General features: G+C 38.7%; 1 protein-coding gene across 5 annotated transcripts in view; it reads left to right on the top strand.

Annotated features, from left to right (window-relative positions):
• The window catches only part of fbxw7 (F-box and WD repeat domain containing 7), a 202,894-nt gene that overhangs the window by 139,304 nt on the left and 40,678 nt on the right, over window positions 1-22,912 (top strand). The window lies entirely within an intron of this gene.

Below are 22,912 nucleotides of genomic sequence, written 5' to 3'. Positions count from 1 at the left end.
AATCTGCAATAAATCAAATACATTCACTCTATGGAAGAGGGTTTGTTTCCTTTGCTTACATGGTCATTTTGAGGGGGTATCATGTGTTTTTTTTTTTTTTTTTACTGACAGGTTTATTTACTGTAATGTGGTGCAATGTTATACATATTCCCCCTGGCTTATATTCTTTCAAATAATCAAACATGCTTTGAAATGTGAAAACCCCAGCTTTGTCCCAGCACTGATGCATGAGTTTTGAACAATTACGAAGTCGGCTATAAAGTAGAATGAGGGAAGCTGGTCTGTGCCACACTGGACAGTTTTGAAAATACTGACATCTGTACTCCTGTTCCAATACTCTTCTGTTAATAAACCTGCATCAGAAGATTTCTTATCTCCCACAATACAGCTGAGCAGCTGACAGAAATCATTGCATTTTTACATATTTTTTCCTGATCGGCCATCTTTCCTGGCCTTTGCGTTCACAGCCAACAAAAAAAAAAGTTGGGGTCAGTTTTTGTATTTTTCTAAAGAATATGGCAGACTCTCCTCTCAAATGTCTGTCGTTGTCTCCCGTTACAAGACTAGCGTTGTACGCCGACTCACAATTTTTATTTCCATTAATGAATGTGAGTTGAGCGATTGAACAGCTGATTTTTTTTTTCTGCGCATGAGGGCAAGATTCCTCCAGGGATGGGCAGGACTCAGTTGCCCTTGGACTCAAAATAAAAACAGAAAGGCATCTGCCGAAAGCTATTCTTAGCGAATTTTGTTCCTGAGTAGGACGCAAACAGCAAGGGTGGCTGTTAAGCTGGTTTTCTTTTTAAACGAAGTGGCCGAGCACCAGAGCTGTTTCAAAAATCCCCAGTTGCTGGGTCGTTCCACTTTGAACGGTCGACATTTTTGCTTTGACACTTAGAAATGAGCTGATGGACATTGAAGTTGTGAGTCTTTTAAACTGATTAACATTCAATACATGTAAATCGTTCAACAGTCATACTTAATACATTTTAACCAAACAGTCACAAACAGGCAGGAGATCCTAAATTTCTAAATTTAAATTCATGCTCGGTCTGTAATCTGCAGTACAGGGTACCCCCTTTTTGCATCATGGTTGAATGGAAATGAGATGCTGCATCTAGATTGATTATACCATGGATTAATCGTTTCTAAATAAACATGCATGCTGTCAATGCAAATTGATATGCAAAGTTTTGGTAGAACACCACCCCCTACTGTTCACTAGAGGAACGTATTTATGTACCGCACTGAGCTATCCACACTGACAGGACTGATTTTACCTTCAGCAGATGTGAACACTGCAATGTCTCTCATCTGTAACTTAAATCAGTTGGTGATCAAATGAAAGTCAAGTAGATAAACTTTTCATCTAATGCTGTCATCAGAAGTTTTTTTATACAGTGTGTTAATAAATCTAATCTGTGATTTTCTGCTAAAGGTTTCAAAGCTGCCACAAATCTAAATCCTGAAAAGGAAATACTACCGTACCATTACAGCTAAAAAGTGATGTTTGTCTGTCAATCGATCGCACCTAACTAACTAATACAGCATGCAGCAGTGCCTTACACACCATCAGCCACCGTTTAAAGTTGAATTAATCCTGAGTATTGATTGTGAGTGCCTTTGAATGACTTTGGCTCTGTGTTTGTGTGTTCAACATTGGCACTTTCTTTTCATTATCTGGCTGGGACCCAATATAGAACTTTCCCTCTTATTCTTTTAAACTGTGTCCAATTTCCTCCCCTTCAACCAATATACATATTTCTAATTGGGTCTTCACACTCCGAGGCAGCCCTTGAATAGACTGCTGTAACTGATACGGCTGTCTGCATGGTTTGTTTAATCTTTAGATAAAACCTGAAGCCTCTCCCTGTGTGGTCCTGTTGGCACTGCTCAGTGCATGTTCAGAGGTTGCTCGAAGGAGAGTCATTTCCTGCAGCTTAGGCAGATGCTTCAGATGCAAGGAATGCTTTGCAGTATTATGTCACAAGATCCAGGGAGCAATTTGGGCACTGCTTCTCCAATATGAGCCTGCGGTAAAAACAGAAATAAGATATATATGTATGTGTGTGTGTGTATTAATGTTTCCAGGGTCCTACATAAACATTAATGTGATTGCTACAGTAAGTGGTCGTACTTTAATTTAATACAGATTAAAGCTAGTAAGCTGTGTTTTAGTGTTTTGTGGCAGACTGCAACCACCAGCCAAAAAAGGAAGCTGCTCCAGATCTCCTATAGTAGCTCATGCTAATCTCCTAAAGAAGTGGGAAGGCTTATGTTGTTTGTGCTAATCGTTATTAATAGAATAAATAAGAAATATCCAAAACCATTTGTTGTATATAAATGTAATTTGTACACCAAAGTGATTGATTTTCTGTTTCAACATTACTCTTTACTCTTTTCCATTTGATAAGTAATGTCCATGTTTTTCCATTTCATATACACTACCGGTCAAAAGTTTTAGAACACCCCCATTTTTCCAGTTTCTATTGAAATTTAAGCAGTTCAAGTCCAGTGAATAACCTGAAATGGTACAAAGGTAAGCGTTAAACTGCCAGAGGTTAAAAAAAAAAGTTTAGGTTACCAAAAACTGAAAAATAATGTACATTTCAGAGTTATACAAAAAGGCCTTTTTCAGGGAACAAGTAATGGGTTAACAACTTACAGCTGTTCTGCAGCAATGGAAGTAAATTAAGCCTTGAAAGTTGATGCTAACAATTCCTACAGGTGTCCCAACTTTTGTTAATTACTTACAAACCCTCTGTCTGTATAAAAGCAGTGTTGGAAGAGACTGTGTTACTACACCCTCTTAAGCATTATTTGGACAGTATTGTACTGCAGGAAGTAGTATATTGCTCTCATAATGGCAAGAAAAAGGCAACTAACAAAGGAAGACAGACAGACCATTATAACCCTTAAAAGTGTAGGTCTTTCCTTTAGAGAAATTGCAAAGAAAGCCAAGGTGTCAGTGAGTACAGTTTCCTACACCATCAAAAGGCACTTAAACTGGAGGAAACTCCGACAGGAAGAGGTCTGGCAGACCCAAAGCCACAACAGAATCAGAAGACAAGTTTCTGAGAGTCAACAGCTTGCGTGATAGGCGGCTCACAGGACAACAGCTTCAAGCACAGCTTAACACTAGTCGAAGTAAGCAAGTCTCAGTTTCAACTGTGAAGAGAAGACTTCGAGCTGCAGGTTTGACAGGTCGAGTGGCAGTAAGAAAGCCATTGCTAAGATGGCAAAATAAGAAAAAGAGGCATGCCTGGGCCATGAAGCACCGCCAGTGGACTACTGAAGACTGGAAGAAGGTCTTATGGACCGATGAATCAAAATTTGAAATCTTCGGTTCATCACGCAGGGTTTTTGTACACCGTCGAGTAGGCGAAAGATGGTTCCTCAGTGTGTGACACCAACTGTCAAACATGGAGGAGGAATCGTGATGGTCTGGGGCTCTTTTGCTGGATCCAGAGTCGGCGACTTGCACCGAGTGAGTGGCACCCTGAACCAAAACTGCTACCACAGCATTTTGCAGTGCCATGCAATACCTTCGGGTATACGCCTAGTTGGTCAGGGGTTCATCCTACAGCAAGATAATGACCCAAAACATACCTCCAGGCTATGTCAGAACTACCTTAGAAGAAAAGAACAAGACGGTAGGCTTCAAATCATGAAATGGCCAGCACAGTCTCCAGACTTAAACCCCATCGAGCTGGTTTGGGATGAACTGGACAGAAGGGTGAAAGCAAAGCAACCTACAAGTGCAACACATTTGTGGGAACTTCTGCAACAGTGTTGGGAAGAACTTTCCGAACAATATTTGCTTTCCATTGTAGAAAGAATGCCACGAGTGTGTTCGGCTGTTATATCTGCAAAAGGTGGCTACTTTGATGAGTCAAAAATTTAGATTAAATTTTGTTAAACAAAACGATTCCATGATTTATTTTTTATCTCCAATTGTTTATTTGTTCTATGCTTTAATTTCAGAGTACATTGAGACATTAAACTGCGTAAATTTCAATAGAAACTGGAAAAATTGAGGTGTTCTAAAACTTTTGACTGGTAGTGTACCTATTACTTGCTATTTATCTACTGGACTTTTACTTTCAAGCTATGTTGTTCAAGTAAATGCCAATACATTATTTATTGTTTGTATTTATTTGAATCGAGCAACAGTTAACAGAATTGAAAAAATATTAAAAAACAAAAAATAATACAACTTACTGTAGAAATTGCATTCATGTTTACAGAAAATGCAACAAACTGCGTCAAGGGAAAGCAAATGTACTCAGAATCTTGGAAGACTATAAATAAATGTAAGGACTGGTTGGTTCCATAAATATTTTTAGAAACTTAAAATTGGTCTAGTTTTCATTTTGTGTTTTTTGTGTGGGGGCGGGGGGTTGTATAAAATGCAAAAGAAAAAATGGAATACATGAAAAAATAGAAAACAAAACATAGCTCATGGCTTACCTTTTTTCTATTCAAATTTACTACCAATTAATACTGCTTCTTATCTTATGTCTTTAGTTTAATTTAGAAATTGCTTCATATTTTTCTCTTCCTGCTCACTTGGTATTATTTTAACCTTAACAATAAAATTAAATAAAAACAAATTTATATATATATATATATATATATATATATATATATATATATATATATATATATATATATATATATATATATATACACATACACACACAGTACTGTGCAAAAGTTTTACGCAGGTGTGAAAAAATGCTGTAAAGTAAGAATGCTTTCAAAAATAGACATGTTAATAGTTTATATTTATCAATTAACAAAATGCAAAGTGAGTGAACAGAAGAAAAATCTACATCAAATCAATATTTGGTGTGACCACCCTTTGCCTTCAAAACAGCATCAATTCTTCTAGGTACACTTGCACACAGTTTTTGAAGGAACTCGGCAGGTAGGTTGGCCCAAACATCTTGGAGAACTAACCACAGTTCTTCTGTGGATTTAGGCAGCCTCAGTTGCTTCTCTCTCTTTATGTAATCCCTGACAGACTCGGTGTTGAGATCAGGGCTCTATGGGGGCCATACCATCACTTCCAGGACTCCTTGTTCTTCTTTACGCTGAAGATAGTTCTTAATGACTTTCGCTGTATGTTTGGGGTCGTTGTCATGCTGCAGAATAAATTTGGGGCCAATCAGATGCCTCCCTGATGGTATTGCATGATGGATAAGTATCTGCCTGTACTTCTCAGCATTGAGGAGACCATTAATTCTGACCAAATCCCCAACTCCATTTGCAGAAATGCAGCCCCAAACTTGCAAGGAACCTCCACCATGCTTCACTGTTGCCTGCAGACACTCATTCTTGTACCGCTCTCCAGCCCTTCTTCAAAAGAGCTTGGACAGCACATCTGGAAACCCCTGTCTGCCTTGAAATTTCTGCCTGGGAGAGACCTTGCTGATGCAGTAGAACTACCTTGTGTCTTGTTGCTGTGCTCAGTCTTGCCATGGTGTATGACTTTTGACAGTAAACTGTCTTCAGCAACCTCACCTTGTTAGCTGAGTTTGGCTGTTCCTTACCCAGTTTTATTCCTCCTACACAGCTGTTTCTGTTTCAGTTAATGATTGTGTTTCAACCTACATATTGAATTGATGATCATTAGCACCTGTTTGGTATAATTGTTTAATCATACACCTGACTATATGCCTACAAAATCCCTGACTTTGTGCAAGTGTATCTAGAAGAATTGATGCTGTTTTGAAGGCAAAGGGTGGTCACACCAAATATGGATTTGATTTAGATTTTTCTTCTGTTCACTCACTTGCATTTAGTAAATTGATATTTACTAAAATTGATTAAATTGATATATAATCTATTAACATGCCTATTTTTGAAAGCATTCTTACTTTACAGCATTTTTTCACACCTGCCTAAAACTTTTGCACAGTACTGTATGTATGTGTGTATGTATGTGTGTGTGTATATATATATATATATATATATATATATATATATATATATATATATATATATATATATATATATATATATATATATATATAATATATATAATATATATATATATATAATATATATATATATATATATATACACATACACACAGTGCCTTGCAAAAGTATTCAGACCCCTGACCAATTCTCTCATATTACTGAATTACAAATGGTACATTTGAAATTTTGTTCTGTTTGATATTTTATTTTAAAACACTGAAACTCAAAATCTATTATTGTAAGGTGACATTGGTTTTATGTTGGGAAATATTTTTAAGAAAAATAAAAAACTGAAATATCTTGCTTGCAGAAGTATTCAACCCCCACACATTAATATTTGGTAGAGCCACCTTTAACAGCTTTAACAGCTTTAAGTCTTTTGGGGTAAGTCTGTACCAGTTTTGCACACAGTGTCGGAGTGATTTTGGCCCATTCTTCTTGGCAGATTTGCTCCAGGTTGTTCAGGTTGGTTGGACGACGCTTGTGGACTGCAATTTTCAAATAGTGCCACAGATTCTCAATGGGATTGAGATCAGGACTTTGACTGGGCCACTGTAGGACATTCACCTTTTTGTTCTTGAGCCACTCCAATGTTGCTTTGGCCTTGTGTTTGGGATCATTGTCCTGCTGAAAGGTGAATTTCCTCCCAAGCTTCAGTTTTTTAGCGGACTGAAGCAGGTTCTCTTGCAGTATTTCCCTGTATTTTGCTCCATCCATTCTTCCTTCAATTTTAACAAGATGCCCAGTCCCTGCTGATGAGAAGCATCCCCACAGCATGATGCTGCCACCACCATACTTCAGTATAGGGATGGTGTGTCTTGAGGCATGGGCAGTGTTAGGTTTGCGCCACGCATAGCTCTTTGAGTTTGGCCAAAAAGCTCTATCTTGGTCTCATCTGACCACAAAACCTTTTCCCACATCGCAGCTGGGTCACTCTCATGCTTTCTGGCAAACTCCAGACGTGCTTTCAGATGGTACTTTTTGAGTAACGGCTTCTTTCTTGCTACAGCCTTTTCTTGGCAGTGCCTGGGTGGTGTGATGCAGCTTCTACTTCCTGATTATTGATCCAACTGGGCTCACTGGGATATCCAAACACTTGGATATTATTTTGTACCCTTTCCCTAATCTATGCATTTGTATTACTTTACCTCTAACTTCTGTAGAATGCTCTTTGGTCTTCATTTTCCTTCAGATTCACAGCCTGGCCAATGATCCTTCAACAGTGGGGTTTTTATCCAGAAAATGTGACAGCAACTTTAATGGTTTACAGGTGGAGGCCAATGGTAAGGTAATTGTGTCATTGTTAGGGCAATTTCTTTCATTGGTGTAAACTGGGAGCTTCCACAGCACGGGGGTTGAATACTTATGCAAGCAAGATATTTCAGTTTTTTATTTTTCTTAAAAATATTTCCCAACATAAAACCAATGTCACCTTACAATAATTGATTTTGAGTTTCAGTGTTTTGAAATAAAATATCAAACAGAATGAAATTTCAATGTACCATTTATAATTCAGTAATATGAGAGAATTGGTTAGGGGTCTGAATACTTTTGCAAGGCACTGTATATATACAGACGTGCTCAAATTTGTTGGTACCCCTCCACAAAAAACAAAGAATGCACAATTTTCTCTGAAATAATTTGAAACTGACAAAAGTAATTCGCATCCGCCATTGTTTATTCCATATTTAATAGAAATCAGACTTTGCTTTTGTTTTTTTATTCAACATAATATTGTAAATAAGAAAACAAATGAAAATGGCATGGACAAAAATAATGTGACCGCTAACCTAATATTTTGTTGCACAACCTTTAGAGGCAATCACTGCAATCAAACGTTTTCTGTAGCTCTCAATGAGACTTCTGCACCTGGTAACAGGTAGTTTGGCCCACTCTTCCTGTGCGAACTGCTCCAGCTGTCTCAGGTTTGATGGGTGCATTCTCCAGACTGCAAGTTTCAGCTCTTTCCATAGATGTTCGATAGGACTCAGATCAGGACTCCTAGAAGGCCACTTCAGAATAGTCCAATGTTTTGTTCTTATCCATTCTTGGGTGCTTTTAGCTGTGTGTTTTGGGTCATTATCCTGTTGGAGGACCCATGACCTGCGACTGAGACAGAGCTTTCTGACACTGGGCAGTACGTTTCGCTCCAGAATGCCTTGATAGTCTTGAGATTTCATTGTGCCCTGCACAGATTCAAGGCACCCTGTGCCATGCGCAGCAAAGCAGCCCCAAAACATAACCGAGCCTCCTCCATGTTTCACTGTAGGTATGGTGTTCTTTTCTTTAAAAGCTTCATTTTTTCGTCTGTGAACATAGAGCTGATGTGACTTGCCAAAAAGCTCCAGTTTTGACTCACCTGTCCAAAGGACATTCTCCCAGAAGGATTGTGGCTTGTCAATATGCATTTTAGCAAATTCCAGTCTGGCTTTTTTATGTTTTTCTTTCAAAAGTGGAGTCCTCCTGGGTCTTCTTCCATGGAGCCCACTTTCACTCAAAAAGCGACGGATGGTGCGATAAGAAACTGACGTACCTTCAACTTGGAGTTCAGCTTGTATCTCTATGGCAGTTATCCTTGGTTCTTTTTCTACCATTCGCACTATCCTTCTGTTCAATCTGGGGTCGATTTTCCTCTTGCGGCCGTGCCCAGGGAGGTTGGCTACAGTTCCATGGACCTTAAACTTCTTAATAATATTTGCAACTGTTGTCACAGGAACATCAAGCTGCTTGGAGATGGTCTTGTAGCCTTTACCTTTACCATGCTTGTCTATTATTTTCTTTCTGATCTCCTCAGACAACTCTCTCCTTTGCTTTCTCTGGTCCATGTTCAGTGTGGTGCACACAATGGTACCAAACAGCACAGTGACTACTTTTCTCCATTTAAATAGGCTGAATGACTGATTACAAGAGTGGAGACATGTGTGATATTAATTAAAGAAACTAATTAGTTTGAAATATCACTATAATCCAATTATTTATTATCTTTTCTAAGGGGTACCAACAAATGTGTCCAGGCCATTTTAGAATATCTTTGTAGAATAATTCATCTCTTTTCACAGCTTCTTTGCTTTATTCTATGACATACCAAAGGCATGCAAGTATACATGATAAAATAGCTTTTACTTTCATCACTTTTCAGGAGGAATGAAGCATTATTTCAATGAGCTGTAAGGGTACCAACAAATTTGAGCACGTCTGTATATATATATATATATATATATATATCTCTATATATACATACATATACATATATACTGGGTGGGATCTACTATCCCTAAACTAACTCCCTGTCCCTCAGGCAGTTCACCCAACTCCAACCTCGGATATACACACAATCGTTGGTTCATAGCAGCTTCCTTCTCCCGGAACAAACTCCAACCTCGGAATATACACATAATAGCCGTTCGAGGTGGCCACTTTGTTTCCTGAACCCAGTCGTTCAGCAGCAGCAGCGCCCTGACCCCTCTGGATTACAGCAGCCTTGATCTGTGTAATCTGCCCTTTTATTCCTGCTGCTCCGCTGCACCACGCACACCTGCTGATTAGGAGCTTGCAGCTGGTAAACACACACAAGCAGGCAGGCTGGGAAACACAGAGCGTCAGGTTCCCCATTAAAACCAATCCCGTTTTTATTTACACAATCACAACACTCGTATTTACAATAAACAATTGCAGAAGCCCCCTCCTTAGAAGCATAGCCCCAGCCCTGCTACAGATGTGTACTGCTAACTTCCTATTTTCACGCTGAGTGGAAACAAATAGCCAGATTCACAGGTTCCGTGAAAGTCATGACAACTGTGATATAATCGGATTCTTATTCATGATAAATGATACCAGAACAAAGCCTAATTGTATTATTTCGCTTGATTAAGAATCTTTCAAGTTGTGATGCTGTTTGGCCTTTCAGGCGCGTACATACCCATTTATAAGCCAGCAGGGGTCTCGCTCAATTCAGTGTCATGCAGATATGAAATGGTTTTGCTGTTATTTTTTGCTCAGAAATAACATATAAAGATTAACTATCTCCTGTGGACAAACTCTAATGCTTTTGCTATGAGTAATGCTCAGTGGAGGCCCCTCTTATTTCTTGTCATTCTAAACGGATGCTAAAGCTTAATTCACTTATCTGAACTTTAAATGCTGGTACATGCCTGTTGGTTGAGGACCAATTCTAATCGTAGTTTTTTTATGTAAAACGACAGACGGGAATGTAGTGTCGTGACTCAGCTAGATGTAAGTAGTCCGGTCGCTTTTTCTGTTCATCAATTATGTACACTTAAATAGTCTAGAAGTGACGTGAGGTAAACGCACTGATCCCTGGAACAACCTGTGAAGTGTGTTAACCTGGGACTTAAAAGGTGAAGTTAGCTTACTGCAAAAGTCATGCAGACTCTATTTTACCGTCTTATCATATGATTCGGCTTGAATGCTCCAGTTGTCTCAACGTCCCAATTCCCTTGTGCTCAGGTCCAAGCACGGCACTGGCTTCTGATTTTAAATAAAGCTGACTCCATTAAAATCGAAACGTACTGTAACTTCTGTTTTTCTCACAGGTTGTAAAACGAATGCCATGACCTTAATCTCATCAGATGCTTCAGATGTGGAGTTTGCTCTGTTCGCAAGAAACACCTACCAAGAGATCAATTCTGTGTTAACCTTGCGCAGTACTGTGTTTCCTACACATACCGTAAATAATTTATTTATCATTTTGTAAACTCAGTTACATACCAAACTTGATAGTTACAAACCAAACTTGATGAGCCATTTAACAGCCTGGCATATTTTCCTTGCACACATTTGACAGCAGTTTTCAGTTGCTGGTTAGTAAGCTGCCTTTGCGAGGTGCTTTTATAGGGAGATCATGAATGGTAATTGCTGGCTGATCTGTAGTTGTCATGATGATGTTTTTATAGGTTTTTCCTCAGCAGTGTCTGAAACCTCCTTCCAATGGGGTGAAAAGGTTTGCAGTATCAATATTACTTTCAGGGTACCTCAGAAAAGCAACACCTCATCTCCGGTGGCAGTTGACTTGGCAAACGTGATATTGTGCTGTGTGTCATTTGGTACAAGAAGGCTGTAGCCTTGCATCTTTCAGTGGCACAGCGGTGAATAAATCTGAGTGCAGGCAGTGGAACTCGCTGTAATCAGCCTGTAATGTTTCCAAATGAAATCCCTGCAAGCGTTGTCAGCTCCAGCCTTCTCTCCCCACCGTGATTTACTCTGATTAGGCATCACTTTAAATTGAATGGACGGAATAAATAGGAATGCAATCGAAGTGCATTTCTATTCAAACTGCACTTCTTTTTCAACAGGTTATGATGACCTGTGAAAACCATTATTATTATTTTTTTTTTTAAATGGTTATTACAATAGGTGACAACTTACTGCATCTTAGCAGTGACTGTTTCATTTGCAGCTAGCATCTTTTACAGTGTCTTGTCATTTCATAAATTCCTTTTAGTCAGTCAAGCTTAGGAACTGACTCATCCTTTTTAAACTACTGTCAAGGTTATTGTTCTTGCGTTGCCACTTGTCCTGGAAAATTCCATAGTGTATGCCATGATGAAAGAGATGCAGGCAGATAAATACTATGCTATATGTTTTGGCATATGAATGAAGAGTTTCGGGGATATTAGTAGTTTGCAGTCACATGTTGACTTTAGAGATGCACAAGTTAAGATTTAAAAGCAAAGCTGCAGCTCTCTCTCTCTCTCTCTCTCTCTCTCTCTCTCTCTCTCTCTCTCTCTCTCTCTCTCTCTCTCTCTCTCTCTCTCTCTCTCTCTCTCTCTCTCTCTCTCTCTCTCTCTCTCTCTCTCTCTCTCTCTCTCTCTCTCTCTCTCTCAAGGCATATTGTTGGTAATGATCTCACAGTAAGTCTGATATTCTGTCTAGATAATTCCTGTGGCTTGTTTTCAGGAACTCCCTGCTTGTAACCGTGCCACAAGCAGTGCAACCTATGTTGACATGACAGAGGAAGATACAAAAACACGTGGTAATAAAATGATAGTTAGGAACAGGTAAACAAGGTAACAGTTGAATATACAATCCTAGGGGGGACGGACGGACGGCACATTCTTCTGCACAGTGTACAAAATATTTCTAGTAAACTTTTACTGGTCCTTGCAGTTACACCCTCGGCATATTTGTCCATCTACAGTATGTAAATTATGTAAGTAGTGATTGCCAAATGCTGTAATAATTCAATGTATTAGCAATGTACTCTACATCCCTACAATAGTTGTTTGTTTGCTTTTCCTAATGATAGATTCAGTTAAGCTTAAGTAGTGAAAACTAAGGTATTATACATTCACCATTTACTGTGAAACTAGCAACATTATCTGATCTATTGCTTAATCTTTTGCCTCGTTGCTTGTTTTTTATACTTTTAATACGGACTGTGCAGGTATTTCAAATGCCAAGTTCCAGATTAAAAATTGCTACTGCTTCCTTGGTACATGCAGCAATCCTGTCAATTTCAGTCATCGAGCTGTGACACCAGATTACAGAAGGGTAAATCGTTTTGATAAATTGTCTTTATTTTCAGGAAAGTGGAAGCCATGGAATTGTGGGTTTCAAGTTTATTTCACCAGGATTACCATGCTACAGTAGCTTGTAATTGGCCTACCTGTTGATGACCAATACATACCCTCCCCTAAAACATGTAGTTATTTGTTGCCTGGGGAGCTGTATCTCAAGCAACAAAGCCAAACACACATAATTTTATATAAAAAAAATTTAAAAAAACCTAGCAGCCTGCTTTTTCATGTCTGACTGTCTTGTGTTGAAATGATTTATGAACAGGGCCCCTCCCTTAAAGGTGACAACACGACTACTAGTCGCTGGCAGCGAATTGTTAATTAGTCATAAATCTCCATAGTGAAGATTAAGCACAACTTCAAAATTAATTCGCCTTCTGTGTTGAAATTAATAAATTAGTTTCATTAACATCTGATATGTGAGAAAGATCTGTGAAAATTCAACTGTGCAGTGAATCATTTAATCATCTTATTGTAATGACGTTTGTTTTAAATTGATTTCTGCAGTTATTAATGTTCACACAGAGAGCAGGCTTAGTATTTGAGGGGAGGATAGCTTATTTTCTACAATACATAATAAGGTACAGTAATCCGTAATACAGTAAGACTGTGATGGGACTAGAGTAAGGGTGGATAAATAAATCCTGTTTTAAATACCACTATACACAGCTGTAACAATTACTGTATTCACAGACGGAGGTTGAAGTTGATATGCCTCGCAGGCGAACAGGATTTGTTTACATATCAACACACTGGACAGCTCACGTGACACTACCAGCAATGGCAGCGCACGGAGCACATACAACACAGTGTACGAAAACTTTGGTGGGATCTACAGTCTCTAAACTAATGTTCTCTGTTCAATAATAAACTAGCATTGCTGAAGAGCTTGATCATGGCGGATAAGTGGTTAGGGTGGATATGTGGCAGACGGATACACAACAGATTACTGTACACCTTTAGAAGATCAAAGGCTAACCATCATAAGAATAGTTTTTACATTAGCATGGACAGTGCAACCATGTTGTCTGAGTTGAAGTCCAATCACTCTTGTTTTTTTACTGAGGGACAAGAGCAGTTTCATGAAGCATTTGGTTATACATATTTACTCACTGGTATCAAAACACCTGCTTTCCTTTGTTTTAAAAGTTTTATAGAAAAATCTTAATTACAAAATATTGCAGTACAGTACTTTAATACCTATATTGCATGATCTAATTTCAAATTATTCACACCAAATACTGTGCTTCTACCAACTATTTGCTGTACATACTGTAACTCTGAGCCATAATTCAGAACTAAAAAATGTATACAGAAATGGTTGCATTATTAACTACATTAATCCTTATTGATACAATTTCATACTACAGGTATGCTCGTGTATGGCTACAGTTCGAGGGACAGAGAATGTTTTGATTCATATTGTAAACAGCTGTGTCCTTAAAGGAGGAGACAGATGTACGAAAATAAAGTACACAGTATTGGCTAGGCTGCAGTTTGGAAAGTCATCAGGACCATTAAATGAGCTGTGATAGACCTCAAGCTTGAGCTGTACAGCAATACTGTAGCACGCTACGCCAACACGTATTCAGACTGGGTTCTTACGTTACACTCTTAGTCTCATGGTGGTGATCTTGTACAGGTATTTTTTTAACACTGCCCCTTTCTGGGGTCACAGAAAGTGTCGCCATTTAGAGCAGGTTCAGTTCTATATGGGTAAATCCAGTAAACGATGTGTATAGCAGAAAAGCAGACTGTTGTTGTTATGAGCTGTTGTAATGACCCAGCAAATTGCTGTGGTTCTAGTTTGCATGTTGTCTGATTTAAATGTTTTGTTTGTGGTAGAACAGCCCAGCAGAGATCCCAGATGTTATAGGCAGGGGTCCTGATTTTAGACTCCAATCAAATCCAGTGATTTTTATTTTCTATTTTCGTTTTATTTAGTCCCACTGAGATTAAACACATCAGAAGCGCACGCAGCTGTGTGTGTGAGACACATAATTAGTGCTGCGATTTTAAACAAAGGATATCCCAAGCTCTCTGACCTTCTTTTCTACCCACAAGACCAATAAAACTTCATTGAAAGATCTTCACTGTGCAATCCCTGATTTACTTGGTGCAAGAAAACTGGATACATCCATTCAGCACCGTCTCTAATGAATGAGTTAGTGGCAGTTGGTAGAGACAGATCCTTCCCCAGCACAATTGCCTACTCAACACAGCATTGTGGCTGGAAGCGACGGGGGACATTTTTAGAGCAGCTTTGCAATTACAAACGGTGCGGCACCATAGCGGGGATCTTGGATGGTGTATTTACAACTGGTGTCCTCTTTCCAGCGAGACGAGAAGCCATGCTTGCATTAGATTTGTTGACATTGAAGATACCATGGCCTGTATGGGAGGTATTTAAAGGAGGGCATTTGACACCCCCCAACACACACACACACACACACACGTACTGTACACACAAACTACTACAGTACTGCTCCCCCTCTCTGTATAAACTGTATGTCTTCAAATAATGAATGAACTGAAGAGAAAGTAAATGGATATTTTAACACTTAATGAATAACTACATCCTGCTCCCTGTGGGATGCCAGTAATTAATTCAGCCTGCTTCTGTGAGTCTTTATTCCAGGGTCCTTCTCCCGACAAGAGAAGTGCAGAAAAATTCAAGTTTAGACGCCTATTGCTTCGCAGTAGTGGTGGTCCATTTCAAACTGTCCTAGGTCTTTCACACAGTTCTATTTAATTTTAAAAGCATTTTTGCCAATAAAAATAACCATTTCTTTCCACCCTTGTTTGCTTTTATTTATTTATTTTCTTCTATTCTGGCACTGTCAGGAGTATGTTCAATCTGAATAGTGCACAAGGACCATCTTCGTGTTATCTGCTGTCGCTGTTGCCCATGAAGTTGACAGCCATAGGCCGAGGGAGGATGTCTGCACTGGCAGTGTCTACTGGATTTGACTTTGATTCTTACCACCAGGGGGCAGTGTGCCCACAACTGCACCAAGTGTAGAGCAGGGAAAAACAAAATCTTTCAAGTTTCAAATAACACAGAGCAGTACTATACCACTGAGTGAATTAGGAGAAATAATTTAATTGCACCTACATGTATCAAGCCTATTTACATGCATAATCAAATTTCTAAATTGAGGCATATGTAAAGTTGATTTCTGCAGGGTCATGCAGTGTGTTACCTGAAATGCATCTTTCAAAACAGAATCCCCAAACTCCCAGTTCTTTGATCTACACTACATGCACTACACTGCATCAAAGACCATTTCTAAAAATAAAAATAAAAAAAGTCCCAGCTGACAACAGAAAAATACTACCTAAATTACTGTAGAGCGAATATGATGGAGTACATTTGAAGTTCTTAGCAAATTTTTTTTTTTTTTTTTTTTTTTTACTGTTGCTTTCCTACTGACTGTTTACCTGTATGAAAAGCTATTGAAGAACATTTTGTAAAGTACATAATACAGTGCTATTAAGGATACAGAAATGTTGATAGAAACTATTCAAATGAAAAGGTTTCAACTAGAAACATTTATCTCTGTCTTTACGCAGTTTGGTTTTCTGTGTTATTGCCAAAATTCATGCTGTGCTCATGATGGCAAACAATTGGGAAAATCTATGAAGATGTTGGGTCAGTCAGTGAATTGAAAAGGAAATGCTTGATCAGAGCGCACAATTGGTTGAGAAGTGCTGCACGCTTCATAGCATCAAAGTTATGTCTAGTGGGCATCCTTTCTTAATTTCTTTTTTTTTTGTCAGGAAGTCTAGAACAAAACTAGGACCCCTCTCCCTCCCCTGCAACTCCCTGTTTCTCCCTGAATAGACAAAATAGGAATGCATTTTTAAAGATTTGTCTGATAGATAAGCAAGATACAGTAAATGTCAGCAACTGTCTTGGATTACATCCCTGAACATTGCAAAGCCTTGCACAAAAATGTTTTGGACTATAAAGTCTTTAAGAAAGTACAGTGGCAACTGTAACTCGGACATGTACAATCTGCTTTCGTTAAACCAGTCCAGTGGTTCAGGGAGTTTAAATGTCACATTTGTACATACCAGCATAATTGGAAATGATGCCAGTGCATTGTGAAGCTGTAACTTTTCCAGGTTCAGTGTAGATAGCACATGGGATGCTAACCGCTGTCCTGTCGGTGTTCTATAATAATTGGCGCATGTAAAAGATGACTAGGTTATATTCCTTTGTGATCAGCTTGAGCCCCGGCAGTTCGGAATGCAGCAAGGTCCTGAATTTTGATCATGCTTGTTCACTGGAATGGTACTCGTCCTCAGTAAATTAGTTGACAGTGCTCAGCCAGTACCAGTTGTTAACCGGGGAGACGAGTGGGACACAGACAGGCTGGTGACCCTGCAGTGCCTATCCCAGCAATTGTTCCCATTTAAGGGACGGTGTTTTGAAAGAGTACAGGGTGTTATCGTACGCTACCTGTAAAACCGCTACAGTTCCAGTGTGGCGGTTTTCTCTGTGTGTGTGAGGTGAGGATTCTAGATGTCTGTGAAAGAGAATTTCTGTATAAACAGGAATGATGAACCAGTTATTTTTAGCAGCCTTCTATTAAAAGTTTGAGGCCGCTCCGGAGTATGCTACTGTTGGGAATGTGGATGCCATGTCTCAGATTTCTGATAGGAGATTTCAGGTCAGTAATGTTTCAGTCTATGGTAAATGACCATGTTTGGTGCTGCTTCTGCTGGTGCTGCTCCTTCACTCCTTCACTGTATTGTGCTGTCTCAATTCTGGTGTGCCAGGAAATCTCTTTTACATTTTTGTTTGTTTTTCCATTTTAAGATTAAACCTCCCTTTTTTTGAACCCTTTGAAAGCATTGCTATCTTGGCGTTGCAGCGATAAGACAAATTCCCCTTTCTAATCTCCCTCTGGGAGCTTTAGGGGGTTTAGATCTATTTAGTCTGGTCTCTAGGGCTTGATTCCGGTGACACTTGTCTGTCTTCATGCAAAAGCAGGGAACCCAGACCCCTAAAGCAAATCAAATCAAAGTTTATTTATATAGTACCCTTCATACAGGTGGATCTCAAAGCACTTTACAGGACAAAAATAGTCACATTTATAAAAACAAAACAAACAAACATGTCAGATGAAAAAAAGTTTAAGAAATATATAATGTAAACACCAGAAACTAAATTAAAAATATATATAATGCAAATAAAATACAAACAGATACAACAATAAAACTAAAACACATATATACATATATTTGTGTGTGTGTGTGTACATACATACATACATACATACATACATACATACATACACACATACATTTTTATAAAAAATGCCATCTCAAACAGTTATGTTTTTAGTCTGGTTTTATAAACAGATAAAATCTCAGCTTCCCTCACATGTGTTGGTAACTCATTCCAAAGTTTGGGGGCTCTATAATAAAAGGCCCTTCCACCCCATTTAACATACTTTATTTTAGGGATTACCAGCAATACCATATTCAGGGATCTATGGGAAGCAGTGTGGAGTAGTGGTTAGGGCTCTAGACTCTGGACCGGAGGGTTGTGGGTTCAATCCCCGGTGGGGGGACACTGCTGCTGTACCTAGATTGCTCTAGTAAAAACCCAACTGCATAAATGGGTAATTGTATGTAAAAAAAAAATAATGTGATATCTTGTAACAATTGTAAGTCGCCCTGGATAAGGGTGTCTGCTAAGAAATAAATAATAATAATAAGCAGTTCCCCTAAATAGGTGTCAAGTTATTTAGGGCCTTATAAGTTAATAACAGTGTTTTAAAATCATCTCTAAAATTTACAGGAAGCTGATGCAAAGAACCTAACACTGGGGTGATATGTTCCCCTTTTCTGGTTTTAGTCCTGATTCTAGCAGCAGCATTTCAAACCAGTTAAAAACAAGACAATAAACCTTTTGGGATTCCAGAAAATAAAGCATTGCAATAATCAGTTCTGGAGGATACAAAGGCATGTACTAGTCTTGCAGCGTCAGATGTAGAGATTATAGGTCTAAGTTTTGCAAATATTTCTCAAATGATAAAAAGACAATTTTGTAATCTTTTTGATAGAAACCATGCATGATTTGCTTCTTCCCCTGCAGAGAGGCAATCCAGGCTGCCTTCTAGAGCAATCTGCAGATCAAACCCATAGACGTAAACCCTGAGGCAAACCAGCATGTCTCTTGTAACCTTCAAGACCAGAACTGACATGTCCCAGAGTAATTGCATACAAGCACAAGTGAGACGTTGGTTTGGGTAGTTGTAAGTTAGCATAGTTTATTTGTGACTTTGTTTCATGCTCCTGCAAAAACCCTTTTAAGGCACATTTTTCTGTAATTTTAATGGAAATATTTGCAAAGTAAAGTGGAAGAGGTCAATGGGGTCCAATAAAAAACAGGTGCCTCTAAAAACATAAAAGGCAGAGTTCCCAGGGGTTAATCCTAGTGCCGGACTCCCCCACAGCTGCATTCCAGATACCGATAGTTGATGATAATCATAGAAAACTGTAAAAGGCCTTGGTAATGATGGATCATTTTAACAATATAATTTAAATATTTTACCAGAGAAAACTATTAACTACAGCAGCAAAGTAAATCTTCTTGCCATCCCATCAGAATGCAAGCCTGTACTTAGCAGACATCATATACATACTGCAGTTCAAGTATTTTTCAAAGCTTTCTTGCAGTACAAGATGGTCAAACATACATTACAGACGTGTGTTACTTTATGAAATACTGTGGCCCCATGTCTTCAAGGTCTGCGATTTCACAGAGAGAGAGAGAGAGAGAGAGAGAGAGAGAGAGAGAGAGAGAGAGAGAGAGAGAGAGAGAGAGAGAGAGATCTGGTGGCTCTTTGTTACGTATGTTACTGTCATCAGCTCCTGTCAGTTTGCCCGGATTGCGTTGGCTTTTGTAGACCACTATCATAACCTGCTCTAGTTTTGTAGAGGGGCTGTTGAACGGCTCTGTGGAAGAGAAAAGAGGCTAGGTCTTGTGGCATTCATCTTTGCTTCCTTTGTTCAGGGTAGCAAACAAGATTGCTTGCTTGTTAGGTACAGTAGGTAGCCAGGTGCCCCAGGGAGAAAGAGAGGCTCTGCGTTCAGATGTGCTGCCTTACTATAGTCTCTTAACTGTTGTCATTAGACTGATGGAAGCTACTCCAAATACAGGGCTGTCACTCGACAAAACAAAAAGCCAGGAGCAGAACATGTTATTTATTTTACGCCCCCTTGGTCTCCCTTTGTATTTAACCAACCTCAGCTGAATCTGAAAAAAAGCCGGCTATTCCCCTTTCTCGTCATTAACAGAAATGATAGAGAAAGAAAATTAAAGGTTGTGTTTGACGTTAAGAAAATGCAACATGTTTGATGAGAAAATCTGATTGCTTTATTGTCTGTGTAGTTTTGCTGGTGGACAATCGAATTACACCCTGTGAAACTACCAGCAGATGTCTCCAAAGTGGACATCCAGACTTACACAAGCTTGTCACCTGGCTGTCTCCCAGATGGAGGGCAACAATAGATTTCAGCCCTGTTAATTACAATAGCCCTCCTAAAACCTTCCCTGACACCAGTGTAATTGGGTGGATTGGAGCTATATTTAGTTGCTTTTTCTAATTTTCATAGGATTGCACATTGTTTCCTCATTCTTAAGAGAATAGTAAATTGGGAGCTGAAAAAAAGTCAGTCTAATCAAAAGTACAATCATCCAGAGAGATGAAAATGCCTTAACACAGTTCTCTACACGTTGTTCTTTTGAGTAATTCATTGAAGGCCTGTGTGTTTGTGCAATCGTAACAAGAGTGGAATCAATTGAATTCCTGATGTTTTGTTTCTGCCTTTTTACTGGAATGCATAATTGTTTGCTACTGTAAAATGCCTGTTCCCTGCTCTTTGCAGCACAAGCTGCAGATCATGAATAAAAATTGTGCTATGACAATACTGACATTATGTAGAGGTTATGCTAGTGGGCTCACAGAACCAACTAAAAGGAAATGTGGGATTACATGAGCTTGACCCTTGAAGTCTCTCATCAAAACTTAAACTAGAAATCAAGAGTTTGGGGGTCATCTTTGATCCTGATCTTCCATTTGAGACTCATATTAGGGAAGTTTACTATCTGTTTACCATTTGAGAAATATAGCCAAACTTAGACCAATTATTTCTGTATCTGATGCCGAGAGACTAATGCATGCCTTTGTTTCATCTAGAATTGATTATTGTAATGCACTTTTTTCTGGTGTCCCAAAACGTGTAGTATCCCACTTGCAGCTTGTTCAGAATACCGCCGCTAGAAACTAAAACCAGAAACCTATTACTCCTGTTTTGGCTTCTTTACACTGTGCAGTATAGAACTGATTTTAAGATTTTGCTGTTAACTTACAAGGCCCTGAATGGATTAGCACCTAGTTATTTACAGGAGTTACTGACCCAGTATCTTCCAAACCGCACTCTGAGATAACAAGATGCGGGGCTGCTGGTTATTAGTAGGGTTAACAAAAGCAACACGGGAGGTAGGGCTTTTTCTTGTAGAGCTCCTAAATTATGGAATGCTCTGCCTTCGTTTGTCAGGGAAGCTGGGACCGTTTTACAGTTTTCAAGTCAAGACTAAAAACGCACTTTTATAAAATGTATTTCTTATCTTAGCGGGTTTTAATGTAACTTTAAAACTGCTGCTTTTGTATTGTGTATACTGTTATTTAAATATGTTTTAATGGTCTGATTATGCCAGTTGTATGTGTGACATTCTATTCAAATGTATTGTGTTTTGTTCTTTTTTTTCTGCTATGTACTGTACAGTATTTTGCTGTACTTTTGTATAAAAACCACTATATAAATGCAACAAATAAAATAAGTAAATCAATTATGGGTAATTTTTATGTTGACTACATCCCTACATATGTTTGATACCAATCCAGTTGAAAACTGTATACTAACTAGAGAATGAAAACTCTTTTTTGTAAGTGCTTGCACCCAACTGTTTGGCACCCTACTTCTGATTTAAAGCTGTCCCAATTAAATAAGGTACAGGACTACTGCCGACCTCCCCCAATCCCTAAAAAAAAGATGTTCCAAGAAAGCTTCTCAGGTGTCAGAATCTGACAGTGATGAATGCAAACAATGACCATACCTGCTAGGAATGTTGTCTGTGCAAACTCTGCATTGCTATAATGGAATGTCTAGTAGCTGCATCATATTTTGACGCTCCCTGTTATAAACATAATTTTCCTTTGTTAAAACATCTTGCCTCCTGATATCCCTGTCCTATTAGGAACAATGCAGTACTGATAACATTCAAACAAGGTGACTGGCATGTCACTGTGCTGTGCACCCGTTTTTTAATCTCTTATCAGTGAAGCTGTGTTCCATTCATAATGATTTATTGGAGTCTCATTAAATATTTAATAATGTCTTCAGTTTTCTTATAGCTATAGTATTTTAACTCAAATTAATTGTACAACGTGATTCCCAAAGACTGCTACAGTACATTACTGTAACCAGATTGCTCTGGAAGCCAGATGGATTGTAATTAAATACAATTTGCATTTTACATTCTGGGAACAGATTTAAATCAACAAAGCATATCACAAGGAGAGTCCAGCCTTTGGGGGAAGCAGTAATAGAGCCTGTTTAAGAATGATGGGTCAGGACCTACCCGTCAGAAAGAGAAGACAAGCCAAAACATCGAGATTGAATACAAACAGTTTAAAACAGTGGAGAAAATGCTTGATCTTCATGGGCCAAGTACAATTCCTAAAAGCGAAATTCAGGAAACCAGATTTATTACTTGTAAGACCTAAAGCCAGCAATCATAACTTTAGTCTTACTGTAGCACGATTTAATGGCAACTTTTGACAATCCACAAGTAGCTTTACAATCACTACGTCAGGGGATTCTACAAAGCAACCCACCGGCAGCTTGTGTCAGTTCTTTTGTTGCTATGCAACTTTACAACTTGTTGCAGCATTTTCTAATTGGAAGCCAAGCTGTGCAAGTTCATAGCCCATCTCTACTTAAAATGTTTGATACTTCTAAATCCTCTGTTTGTGTTCTATTTTAACTTTAAAATAACAAGCAGCAGACTGATATTTCAGTGTTTCTGTTTTTCCTCATCACAAAGCAACATGGTAATCCAAGCATCGTCTCTTCTTGTGTTCATCCTGATGGATCATCCTTGTGCCATTCAGTAACAAACGTAGCAAAAGCTGCACCTGTAACCCCTGTAACACACCATAAAACTATAGTCTACTGTCTGTCAGTTAACTTGCAAAAATAATCAGGTGAAACCAAAACAAGAGAGAAGACACATTCTGCTGAGATGTTCCTGCCATTTTACTGCACCACAGCTTCAAAGAAATGTATTTTTTATTATCAACTATAAAT

The sequence above is a fragment of the Acipenser ruthenus genome, chromosome 1, assembly GCF_902713425.1.
Source record: "Acipenser ruthenus chromosome 1, fAciRut3.2 maternal haplotype, whole genome shotgun sequence".
Taxonomy (NCBI): domain Eukaryota; kingdom Metazoa; phylum Chordata; class Actinopteri; order Acipenseriformes; family Acipenseridae; genus Acipenser; species Acipenser ruthenus.
Note: the sequence above shows the minus strand (reverse complement) of the source record. Positions and strands in the feature narration are given on the sequence as shown.